The following is a 12,159-nucleotide window of genomic DNA, read 5'->3' as shown; positions in this document are numbered from 1 at the left end:
TAATTTTATTTTGCCGGGGATAAAACTTTTTGCGAGGGGAATTTCCTGGCATCCCCCCCATTAATTCGCACACTGCTTGTAAACAGTGAAATATAGATGCATCTGATTAAAAATTATTAATTAAACTTTGTTTTGGTTTATAAGTGCCACTTGCACCATGCATTTCGCCACACAACACTAATACTGTACACATACCATACTGAGAGCATACTGAGAAACAATGATGTTGATTTCAACCATCAATATCCCTCCACTTGACTTTTAGTTGTTGGCATTCAAAGGGCCTGTTCCGAAAGTCTCACGAGTTTAACGCGTTAAACGAGTTATGGTAACTGGCCATCCCATAAGTGCTCTCGTGCATTTTGTGATGTTCGTTATGCTGTCCCAAAAGTCTCTTTCCGTGCGTTTTCTGCAAGAACGAGATTCACCAAATGCACAGGCCAGGAGGCTGGTTTGTTTGGTGAGAATCATCTGCTGCTTGCAGACAACACACATGCATGATGGCTTCAAACTACACTAGTTCAGAAAATGTGCTATAATTTTAACAGAGCACGATATGAATCAACATGCACAAGATGAGCGTGCCTTAACTGTTCTTACAATGTGATTAAAATGAGTAACAGTGTCTGCAGTAGAGTTTATTTCTGCCAGAAGGACATGCTTTCCATTGGACTCCATGACGAAAGTTTCCCTAAATAAAATGCTGCCCCTGCGTCTTCGTCTGGAGTGTCCCATAAGTTTGTAAAACAATTGGTTTCACCAGGTACACGAGCCTGGTTATCTTCATTAAATTCGTTCATTTTGTTAAGACTTTCGGAACACACCCAAAATATTTACATTCATTTCTTAGAGGATCAATTTTTTATATTCGAGCACTGTTACGTAGCCTCTGAAAATAGGATTATGATGCAAGAAGTTATTTAAACACTAGAAACTCCTTCCTTCTGCCTTCTTTCATGAAATGAGCAAGTAAAAGGACTTGACATGTTGTTTTATTTTTTTCTTCTCATTTTTGTGTGCCCCCATGTAGACTTGGGTTTGGCCTAGTGGTATAAATCTCCCACTGCTCATTATGCACACATTTCGTATTGGCACTGTTGTCATACTTGTACAGTGAACGAAATTAGTAATAAGGTGTGTTTTATACAGCGTATATTGATACAATTGTATGTTGAATTGTATTTTCTGCAAATATTCTGTATATAGAAAAAAACTGCCTCAGTACTAAGTGAAGTGAGTGTACACCTGATTCCAGCACTCCTTACTTACTTACCTCCCTTGAGAAAAAAATTGATACCTCCGTGTTAAAAGCGTCATTTTAATATATTTGATTCCAGTGCCATCATCGGGAAATGGCTGAACTATAGATTATTTACGTCCAATGGGAAAAGACTGGATATCTCCATGTTAAAAGCGTAATTTTAATATATTTTATTCCAGCGCCATCAAAGGGAAATTCTGAACTACAGATAATTTACCTCCCTTTGGAAAAGATTTAACCATAAAACTGTGATTAGTTGAGAGTTATAGTTGATTCCAGCGCCAACATCGTGAAATTGCGGAACTACAGATGGTTACCTCCCTTTGGAAAAGATTGGATACCTCCTTGAAAAAAGCGAGATTTTAATATATTTGATAACAGTGCCATCATCGAACGAAAAATGTTCCTAATTCTCCTTGAACTGAAACATAGGATAATTTGATGATTTCCACTCTACAGAACCGGTTGACAAGAACACGCTCATCACCATGCTGTTTACGTAAATTGCATCGTGTACGCGTATTACATGGTCTACTAACATCCTATTGTTCTTCATACGTAGACGCAGATCGCCATTCCCATTTAATGTGTAGGACCAATTGAAGGACAGATGAAATAGCAGATTTTCTGTTCTGTTCTTTTGAAAGATTACAACTTGGAGACAGACGGAGCATAGAGTCCTTCCGCCCAAGGCGACTACACTAATCCTCAAGTAGCAATGTCCAATTCCTTGCCAAATGGCCACAGCCATCGAAGATTAAGGTAGTCTTAATCGCTAGTCATGGCTACGAATAACTAACACTAAATATTGCACGTAAGAAAACTTTCCTCCCTCAAACCTCATACCAAAAGGGTGGAACAGGTCCCTACACAAGATCTAGTTCGCTACTCACAAGGAGAAGCAAATACCTCGAGCAGGAATCGAAGCTTGAAATAAATGCCTGAGTGGTGGTGTGGTTTGGGGTAATGACTTGTGTTCTGACCGTCCAAGATGGTAGAAACTTTTTTCAAGAACTTCGAACATTCTATCATTACGCTTTCCAGACTGTTGTGAAACTCAAGGTTCGGAGAATGAGAGATCTCACGTAAATGGCTTCATGGCGCAGCGGTTAGCGCAGATGGTCAGTATTCCAGAGGTACAAGGATCGATACCAGCAGGGAGTTGACGATTCCTCCTACGTCTCTGCCTCCCCACTGTAGGTGATGATGCGATCTGCACTGATGAACGTGCTGGAGACTGGTCCCTGGTAGTCATCTGCAAGGAATTTTCATCTGTTGTTGGTGAATCTTCAAGTGTTTCCCTTGGTTCTCTTTCCTTAAAAGTGTTGGTGATCGGCAAACTGGGATCCTCGTCTTTGGTTGACACTGAACTCTCCATAAATTTGTCAGTACTTTCATAATTTGATGTTATTTGTTCCTTTCTGGTCGACATTTGTGGAGCACCCTGTATTGTCTCATCACTGACACATGCAGGTGGTTTGTTTTGTTGCTTGGTCGTTACACCTGAGAGTATTGTAGGCTCACTGGTTATCACTTCTTCTGTGCTGTTCAGGTTATACGGGATGGGTCGGACTTTTCCTGCATACGAATTGTCACCCACTCTTGCTGATGATCGCTGTCGATTGGGGCGTTGATTGAAGAAGTGTTCCTGGGAATCGCACGCTGAACAAGTCTTAGCTTGACCATTATGTGTGACCCAATACCTCCCTCCACTTATAGACACGTAAGAAGGTATTGAACGGGTCAAGGTCATCTTTACAATTTTTCTGCTTTGTAACTGCATTCGATATAAGAATTTGCCCGTGATTGTTTCACTTTGTAATTGTAGGCATGCTATGAGTAAATACATAAGTCCCACCAGTGTCGTTTGAAAATAGTTGAGAGTACTGGTTAATTTAGGCACTAAGACAGGGGCTGTAAGTTCGACATCTCGTAAGTATGAATGTAGCACATGCCCTGTCAGGTTCCGTGTTGTACTCAATAACTGTTTTATGTTGCGGTGTATTAGAAGTGACTGTGCTTTTATTTCAACATTCATCAGGTTAAGTCCTCCAACGTGTTCAGGTAGACACACTGTCTCATACGCGTCCCGTGATACATGTCCTTGCCAAATAAACTGTGTTGCTATATGCCGTATTTCAGCAGCTTTTGGTTTGGGAAGTTCTAAGACTTGCGCTACATACCACACTTTAGAGAAGAGAAACACATTAACGTGGGTTAATCTGGCTATTATTGATAATTCCCGTCTCCGGTCTAGAAAAGTTGCATGTCGGAGGCGTGTCACTACTTGATTATATGTTTTTACTTTGGTTTCTGTTAAGGTGGTACCGAAATCTATTCCTAATATCGTCACATTCTTCACAATCTCATAGACAGATAATCTATAACAATGTGTTGGGTGCTTTCCCAGTTGTAGAATTATCGATTTTTTGTAATTCACCGTCAAGCCCATTATTTCTTGTGTTGCTTCAAGTATTTTTTGTACTGTTTTCAGATCATGTTCATCTTGAAGTATTATAGTCACATTGTCTGCATATGCCAGGATTCGATGTGTTTGAGAATATAATTCTATTCCTTTTACCTCATCCTGTAGCCAGTTTATGATAGGTGTTATCGCTAAACAAAAGGCAAGAAGTGAGAATGGACATCCCTGTTGGAGGTCTCGTTGCAGAGGAAACTGTTTCGTCAGCGTTCCATTTAAATTAAGTTTTACTCTTGCTTGGAAATGGAGACCTTGAACCGCCTCTATAATTTTGTCTCCTAGTCCAATTTTGCGTAATAATGCAAATAGATAATCATGTTTTATGGAATCAAATGCACTTGCAAAGTCTAATGCTAAAATTGCTGTTGTAGATTTGTTTTCATCTTGTGTTTAGGATACTATTTCTCTCAAGGTAGTTAATAATTCAAATATTCTTCCTTTGGTGCCAAATACATGTTGTTGTTTACCAATCATTTTATCTATATATAGCTGCAACCGACTAGTAAGGAGGCATGCGTAAATTTTATAGTCTACACATAACAACGTTATTGGCCGGTAATGTTGTGCAGATTGACAGTGGCCAGGTTTCGCTACCAATACCATAACTCCTAACAAGCTTGAGGAACCCATCTGTTGACGCCGAAAAACATCGTTTACCCATCTTGTCATTAAGTCTTTCATCAGGGGCCAAAAAGTTTGAAATAGTTCCATGGAAAGGCCATCAATGCCACCCGCTTTATTCTTCTTTCCTGTCATTACTGCTTGCTTTACTTCTTCCATTGTAAAGGGTTTCTCCAGCGTTTTGTTCTTTTCCTTTGTTATCTTCGGAATGTAATTGGCGAGAATCGATAGATCTGGCGGTTCTGTGGTAGCCTGGGCCCCAAATTTACTGGAAAAGTGATTGACGAGATATCTGTATATATCCGCTGAATTTGTATGTTTACATCCATTCTCATCTTCTATTTCTGTGATTAATTTCCGTTGTTCTCTTTGTCGCTCTTTTAACATGTGTGATAATGTTGGTAGTTCCGTAGGATCGAACATAGGTAATTGACTATGATAGTTGTATCCCTGTAAGTGTTGGTTATACATCTTCAAGACAACAGCTTGCATTTTCTTGTATTCGGGCAATTGTGAGGAGTCACTTTCTATTTTATGGGCTAGTTCACGTAATACAGCAAAATAAAAATTAAATTTCTTGTAGAATTCAGACATTCGTTGTTTACTGTATTGTTGACAAAAATATTTTATGGACGGTTTGAGGAAAGAGTCCCACCACTGAATCAAATCTTTCTGACGCAAACTCATGGATTCCCATTTCTTCCACTGTTGTTCAAATTCCATACGGAATATGGAATCTTGCAATAGTTGTATATTGAAACGCCAGTATCCTCGACCTTTCCTAACGTGAGCTATATTTAACTGAATGCCCATGTTTACTCCAAGGTGATCACTAAAACATGTTGGTTGTACAGTTATTCTTCTAGTCTGTGAAAGTAAACTGCTGGTTACGTAAAATTGATCCAGTCTACTTGCCGAGTCGGGTCTTATATAACAGTTGGGCTGAAAAGTTCGTAGGCTGACTCATAGATGGCGTTACTAGAATTAAATCCATGTGATTTTTACTTAGTACTAACCTTCAAAAGATACGTGTATAAATTTCACAGCTGCCGGATAATTAGTTCGTGAGATATAGCATTGTGAGTGAAGCAGCTTTTGTTATTGTGAAAAAATGGATAAAAAAGAATTTCGTGTGTTAATAAAGCATTGCTTTTTGGCAAAAAAAAATACTGTTGAAGCCAAGGCTTGGCCTGATAAACATTATTCGGACTCTGCACCAGGAAAATCAACCATTGAGAAGTGGTTTGCTAAATTTAAAGGAGGCGAAATGAGCATCGAAGACGATGCACGCAGTGGACGCCCCAAAGAGGCTGTTACCGACGAAAACATCAAAAAAGTCCACAAAATAATTTTAAATGATCGTAAAGTGAAGTTGATCAAGATAGCTGAGACTTTAAAAATATCAAAGGAACGTGTTGGACATATTGTGCATGAATATTTGAACATGCGAAAGCTGTGTGCAAAATGGGTGCCGCGCGTGCTCACAATTGATCAAAAGCAACAACATTTTGATGATTCGGAGCAATGTTTAGCGATATTCAACCGTAATAAACACAAATTTTTCCGTCGATATATTACAATGGATGAAACATGGCTCCATAACTACACTCCAGAGTCCAATCGACAGTCAGCCGAGTGGACTGCACGTGATGAACCGAATCCAAAGCATGGAAAGATGCAACAGTCGGCTGGCAAGGTTATGGCATCAGTATTCTGGGATGCGCATGGTATTATATTCATCGATTACCTCAAAAAGGGCCAGACCATCAACAGCGATTATTACATAGCGTTGTTGGAGCATTTAAAGGATGAAATCACGAAAAAACGGCCCCATTTGAAGAAGAAAAAAGTGCTGTTTCATCAAGACAATGCACCGTGTCACAAATCAATCAAAACGATGGCAAAATTATATGAATTAGACTACGAATTGCTTCCCCATCCACCATATTCTCCAGATCTGGCCCCCAGTGACTTTTTCCTGTTTGCAGACCTTAAAAGAATGCTCACTGGAAAGAAATTTAGCACTGATGAAGAGGTAATCGCCGAAACTGAGGCCTATTTTGAGGCTAAAGAGAAATCGTACTATAAAAATGGCATCGAAAAATTGTATGACCGCTATAATCGTTGTACGTTGTAGCGCCCTCGAAGGCAACTATATTGAATAATAAAATCGAATTTTGTCAAAAAAATATTTTTTACTATGTTAGCCAACGAACTTTTCAGCCCAACTGTTATGTGTAGCCTGGCTCGTGAGGGTGTTTTTTCTCCCATACGTCACTTAACTTAAACCCATTCACTAGAGCTTGCAAACTGTGGCAGGGATTAAATCCGGGGTTTTGGTCTTCTTTCCACAAAGTACAATTAAAGTCGCCCACACATATCAAATGTTGTCGATTTCCCCCTAATGCTGTCGCTACAGGGGTATTAAAAAGTCTGCGCGCTCCTTCCTTGCTGCAGTACCCGAGGGTGAATATACATTACATATCCACACCGATCCCACAAACACACATGTAATCCTCCGTGATGGGTGGTGTAATACCTTAGCGACAGGGATAGTTTTCTTAACAATTGTTGCCCTTCCTGTGAATTGAGGGTTACTATTATTATACACTACATAGTCTATTCCTACCTCAAGGTTTTCTTACCGAGTTCCTGTATACATACGATGTCCAAATCATAAGTTTTTAAATAATCTTTTAAAGCTTTAATTTTTACTGTCGAGGTAAATTTATTTATATTAATCGTGGCTAAATGAAATATTGTATCTTGCGCCATATCGTTTATGGTATTCAAATCTAGGTTATTCGTGACAAGTAATAGAAATACATACCAAAATGTACCCGTTACTAACATTTCTGTTAAATATATCTCTTAACTCTACCCGTATACAAAACATTCTCTTACATTCAATACAACAAAAGGGGGGTGAGAGAAGGGAACATGAACACATCTAGTTAATAACACATCTTTTATGTCAAATGTTGGATAACAAAAGTACTTACAGACTTTCTGTAGAGCCATTCTTCGTATGTTTATCATCAAGAGCAAGGGTTGTTTCCAGATTGTTGGGTACACTTTGGGACAGGTTATCCCTCACTTGTGAAGGGGAACGTTGTTCGCTTGGTTTCTTTGCTGGAGGGCCATTGATCGATTCGACGCGACGATTCCTCCTCCGTCTCTGCCTCCCCACTGTAGGTGATGATGCGATCTGCACTGATGAACGTGCTGGAGACTGGTCCCTGGTAGTCATCTGCAAGGAATTTTCATCTGTTATCGGTGAATCTTCAAGTGTTTCCCTTGGTTCTCTTTCCTTAAAAGTGTTGGTGATCAGCAAACTGGGATCCTCGTCTTTGGTTGACACTGAACTCTCCATAAATTTGTCAGTACTTTCATAATTTGATGTTATTTGTTCCTTTCTGGTCGACATTTGTGGAGCACCCTGTATTGTCTCATCACTGACACATGCAGGTGGTTTGTTTTGTTGCTTGGTCGTTACACCTGAGAGTATTGTAGGCTCACTGGTTATCACTTCTTCTGTGCTGTTCAGGTTATACGGGATGGGTCGGACTTTTCCTGCATACGAATTGTCACCCACTCTTGCTGATGATCGCTGTCGATTGGGGCGTTGATTGAAGAAGTGTTCCTGGGAATCGCACGCTGAACAAGTCTTAGCTTGACCATTATGTGTGACCCAATACCTCCCTCCACTTATAGACACGTAAGAAGGTATTGAACGGGTCAAGGTCATCTTTACAATTTTTCTGCCCGTACGTACTGGATATATATGATCTTCATTATACTTCTCGTCTACTAATGTATGTATGGTTCCATATTGGTTCAAAACTACTCGTATCGGGTCATCGTCTAATTCACTTGGGATCACATGCAGTCGAACTATTACTGTTGCACTGTCTGCCCATGTCATTAAAACCTCATGGGCACCTTCCGAATCATTATACACATAAAATCCATTCGATTGATTCAACAACCGTTCACACAGAAGCTTCGAAACTAGCTTCAGATACAAACATTTTCTAAAGTGATCTAACTCGATACTCACGACCTGATCCGGTGTTAGTTTCAATGTGTCGTTTATCCATTGGTGTAGTCCCGTCGACGAGGGTTTGCCTCTGATGTTGCTGAAATTTATTTTCAGTGTGTTGACCCTTTTAATCACCATTTGACGTCTATGTATTAAACTTCCACAAGACACTTACGTAAAGCACTGGCTATGCGTACGCGTGATCGGGAGTTGTACGAGCGAGCGTTCGCACAACATCCTTGTATTGCAGCTCTCGCCAGACCATCAAATTCGATCGTTGGACCTCTGGAACATGGAGCATGTGCGCTAACTACTGCGCTACGCTGCATTTCATTCTTTAGTTGTATTTTCTTCTTGCTTGAGGATCATAGTAGCCAGCATGTAGCTGGCTGACTGAAACATAGGATAATTTGATTTCGATTATATAGAACCAGATGTGAAGCCCACGCTTGTCACCATGTTGTTTCCGTAGATTGCATTGTGTACGCGTATTACATGGTCTACTAACATCCTATTGTTCTTCATACGTAGATGCAGATCGCCATTCCCATTTAATGTGTAGGACCAATTGAAGGACAGATGAAATAGCAGATTTTCTGTTCTGTTCTTTCGAAAGATTACAACTTGGAGACAGACGGAGCATAGAGTCATTCCACCCAAGGCGACTACACTAATCCTCAAGTAGCAATGTCCAATTCCTTGCCAAATGGCCACAGCCATTGAAGATTAAGGTAGTCTTAATCGCTAGTCATGGCTACGAATAGCTAACACTAAATATTGCACGTAAGAAAACTTTCCTCCCTCAAACCTCATACCAAAAGGGTGGAACAGGTCTCTACACAAGATCTAGTTCGCCACTTACAAGTAGAAGCAAATACCTCGAGCAGGAATCGAAGCTTGAAATAAATGCCTGAGTGGTGGTGTGGTTTGGGGTAATGACTTGTGTTCTGACCATCCAAGACGGTAGAAACTTTTTTCAAGAACTTCGATCATTCTGTCATTACGCTTTCCAGACTGTTGTGAAGCCCAAGGTTCAGAGAATGAGAGATCTCACGTAAATGGCTTCATGGCGCAGTGGTTAGCGCAGATGGTCAGTATTGCAGAGGTACAAGGATCGATACCAGCAGGGAGTGGAAGTAATTTTCAAGCATGTTTTATTTTAATTTCCATGCTGATGGTTGAATGCGAAACTTTAGACATCGTGGTGCAGTGGTTGTGCACTTGCTCCATGTTCCAGAGGTCCAAAGATGATCCCTGTCGCAGCTGCAATAAATTTTTTCAACCCATTCCCAATTTCTTTTTTCAATTTCTTGGTTTCTGCCGTACCTTTCTTTTGTTTCAGATTTGTTCCTCCCAGGACTTCACCATCATAGTATTCTGATGATTGAAGCAGCCGATTCTTGAGGATGATGGAAGGTTACTGAAAAATGTCTCGCCGCTTCGTGGATTCGATCGTTGGACCTCTGGAACATGGAGCACGTGTGCTAACTACTGCGCTATGCTGCATTTCATTCTTTAGTTGTATTTTCTTGTTGCTTGAGGATCATAGTAGCCTGCATGTAGCAACCACGAAAGAGTTCGGCGGCTTCCCTCAGTCACGAGAATATTTCGTATATTGTTTGGTATTCAGCGAAAGATGTTCCTAATTCTCCGTGAACTGAAACATAGGATAATTTGATTTCGATTCTATAGAACCAGATGTCAAGCCCATGTTCGTCACCATTTCAGTGGAAGAAAAACATGTGTCATACCCCGATATCCCCACGCTATCAGGGGAAGATGAAGCAATCTTAAACCAACCGTTCACTAAGGAGGAAGTGGAAGCGGAGATCCAACAAACACAAAAAGGGAAAACCCCGGGCATAGACAGACTACCGATTGATTTATTTCAAACGTTTTGGCCTACCATGGCAGACTTGCTTATGCGGTGGCTCAATGCCTGTTTTGCGCAGAAGAAAATAGGTCGTACAAGCTCGACAGGTGTCATGGTCTTAATCCCGAAAGTGATACACCACTTAACATCAGAACATTATCGCCCCATCACTTTGTTATGTGCCGATTATATAATATTGGCACGAGTATTAACACGCCGACTACAACACTATGCAGCTACCCTACTAGGCCCCCATCAATTTGTGCACGAAACTAATGGTAATATAACTACCGTTCTCACTAGCATACGAGACATCGTTACTGTAATGAATGAAGCCCCTGACTCGTATGTAGCTCTAGTGGCCCTGAACTTTAAAGTAGCATTTGACTCATTGTAACATCATTTATCTACATTCGGCATTTAACTCATGTTGGATGCGGAGAATCCTTCATAGAAACGATAAAGAGTGTATACACCCAGGCTCGGGTACAATTGTGCGTAAATGGAACATTATCCTCGCCGTTTGTTGTTCAACGCTCTGTTAGGCAAGGTTGCCCCTTTTTCACTCCTCGCCTTCTGTACAGCTCTTAGCCCCTTCCTATCCTACACCAAATAAATCAACGACTACAAGGAATACAAGCATATGACATGACCTACCGAATTTTTGCATACGCTGACGATTTAACGGTGGTAGTGCGTGATCACCAGGATTATGTTAACCTAATGGAAATTTTGGAACAATTACGAGTAAATACAGGCTTGTGTCTCAACCTGAAAAAATCAAAACACTACCCTTGGGGACAATGGCATGGAATTTGCCAGAATCTGTCCCAATTACCGTGACGAACATAGTGAAAATACTAGGGATGCACTTCTCGAGAACCCTGGTCGAGACTTCCAACTGCACATTTCAAGCCATAGTTCCCAAAATACAAGCAGTATTATGCATGAACCGACTCCGCCAACTGTCACTAAGCACTAGAATCAAATATGTCAACACTTATGCACTCTCGAAACTATGGTATGTGGCAGAAATACTACCCGTGCCTACCCAAACGGCTGCGAGAATCCGGAGAATGATCACACGCTTTCTCTGGCATGGTCACCTGTTCCATGTAGCTCATAACACACTATGCCTACCAACTCGCCTTGGAGGACTAAACCTGCTGAGTATTGACCGACAAGCAGAAGCCTTATTTTTGCACCGCCATATCACCATGATAGTCCAGCATCAAGATAGCATCACGGCTCGTGTGCTACGCTCCATGATAGATGAAGTGGAACTATGTGCCCCAATTTACCCAGGTGTTATACCTACTAAATTTCTCTATTTACAAACAACCATAGTGGAAATTTGTTACATGTTGATGCTCCTTCCAAATGTGGATCCTTCTGATGTAACAGTCAAATCTCTATCAAAAATGCTGCAAACCCGGATGAAACATATTCCGCGTATTATCCCATTATTCCTCAATGTACGCTGGAACATCGTGTGGAGAAACATAGCGGCGACCCACCTCCCCAATCGAGTGCGCTCCATATGGTACTTAACTGTACACGATGTACCAAATGTGTACAGGACGACACCTTAGTGCATCAACTGACGACATGTGTGACAGTCATGGAACATTGGAAACGCCTCAAGAAGTTACTTGGAAGCATATGCCGCCGCTCCATGAACGACTTCATGGTGAACCATATATTAAATCCAGAGCTTCAGTATTTTTCTCTCACAAGAAGACGTGCAGTGCAATTTCTCATAGGACATTATGTTTATTATGTGCTTGGCAACCAACCTCATGTACAAAAACTGTCATTCAAATTCTATGCCAGTGAACAATATTATCAAAATAATCAGATAACCTGTAAAAGCCTTGTAT

Source organism: Lepisma saccharinum, chromosome 2 (genome assembly GCF_977018435.1).
Source record: "Lepisma saccharinum chromosome 2, izLepSacc3.1, whole genome shotgun sequence".
NCBI lineage: Eukaryota > Metazoa > Arthropoda > Insecta > Zygentoma > Lepismatidae > Lepisma > Lepisma saccharinum.
This window is presented reverse-complemented; position numbering follows the sequence as displayed.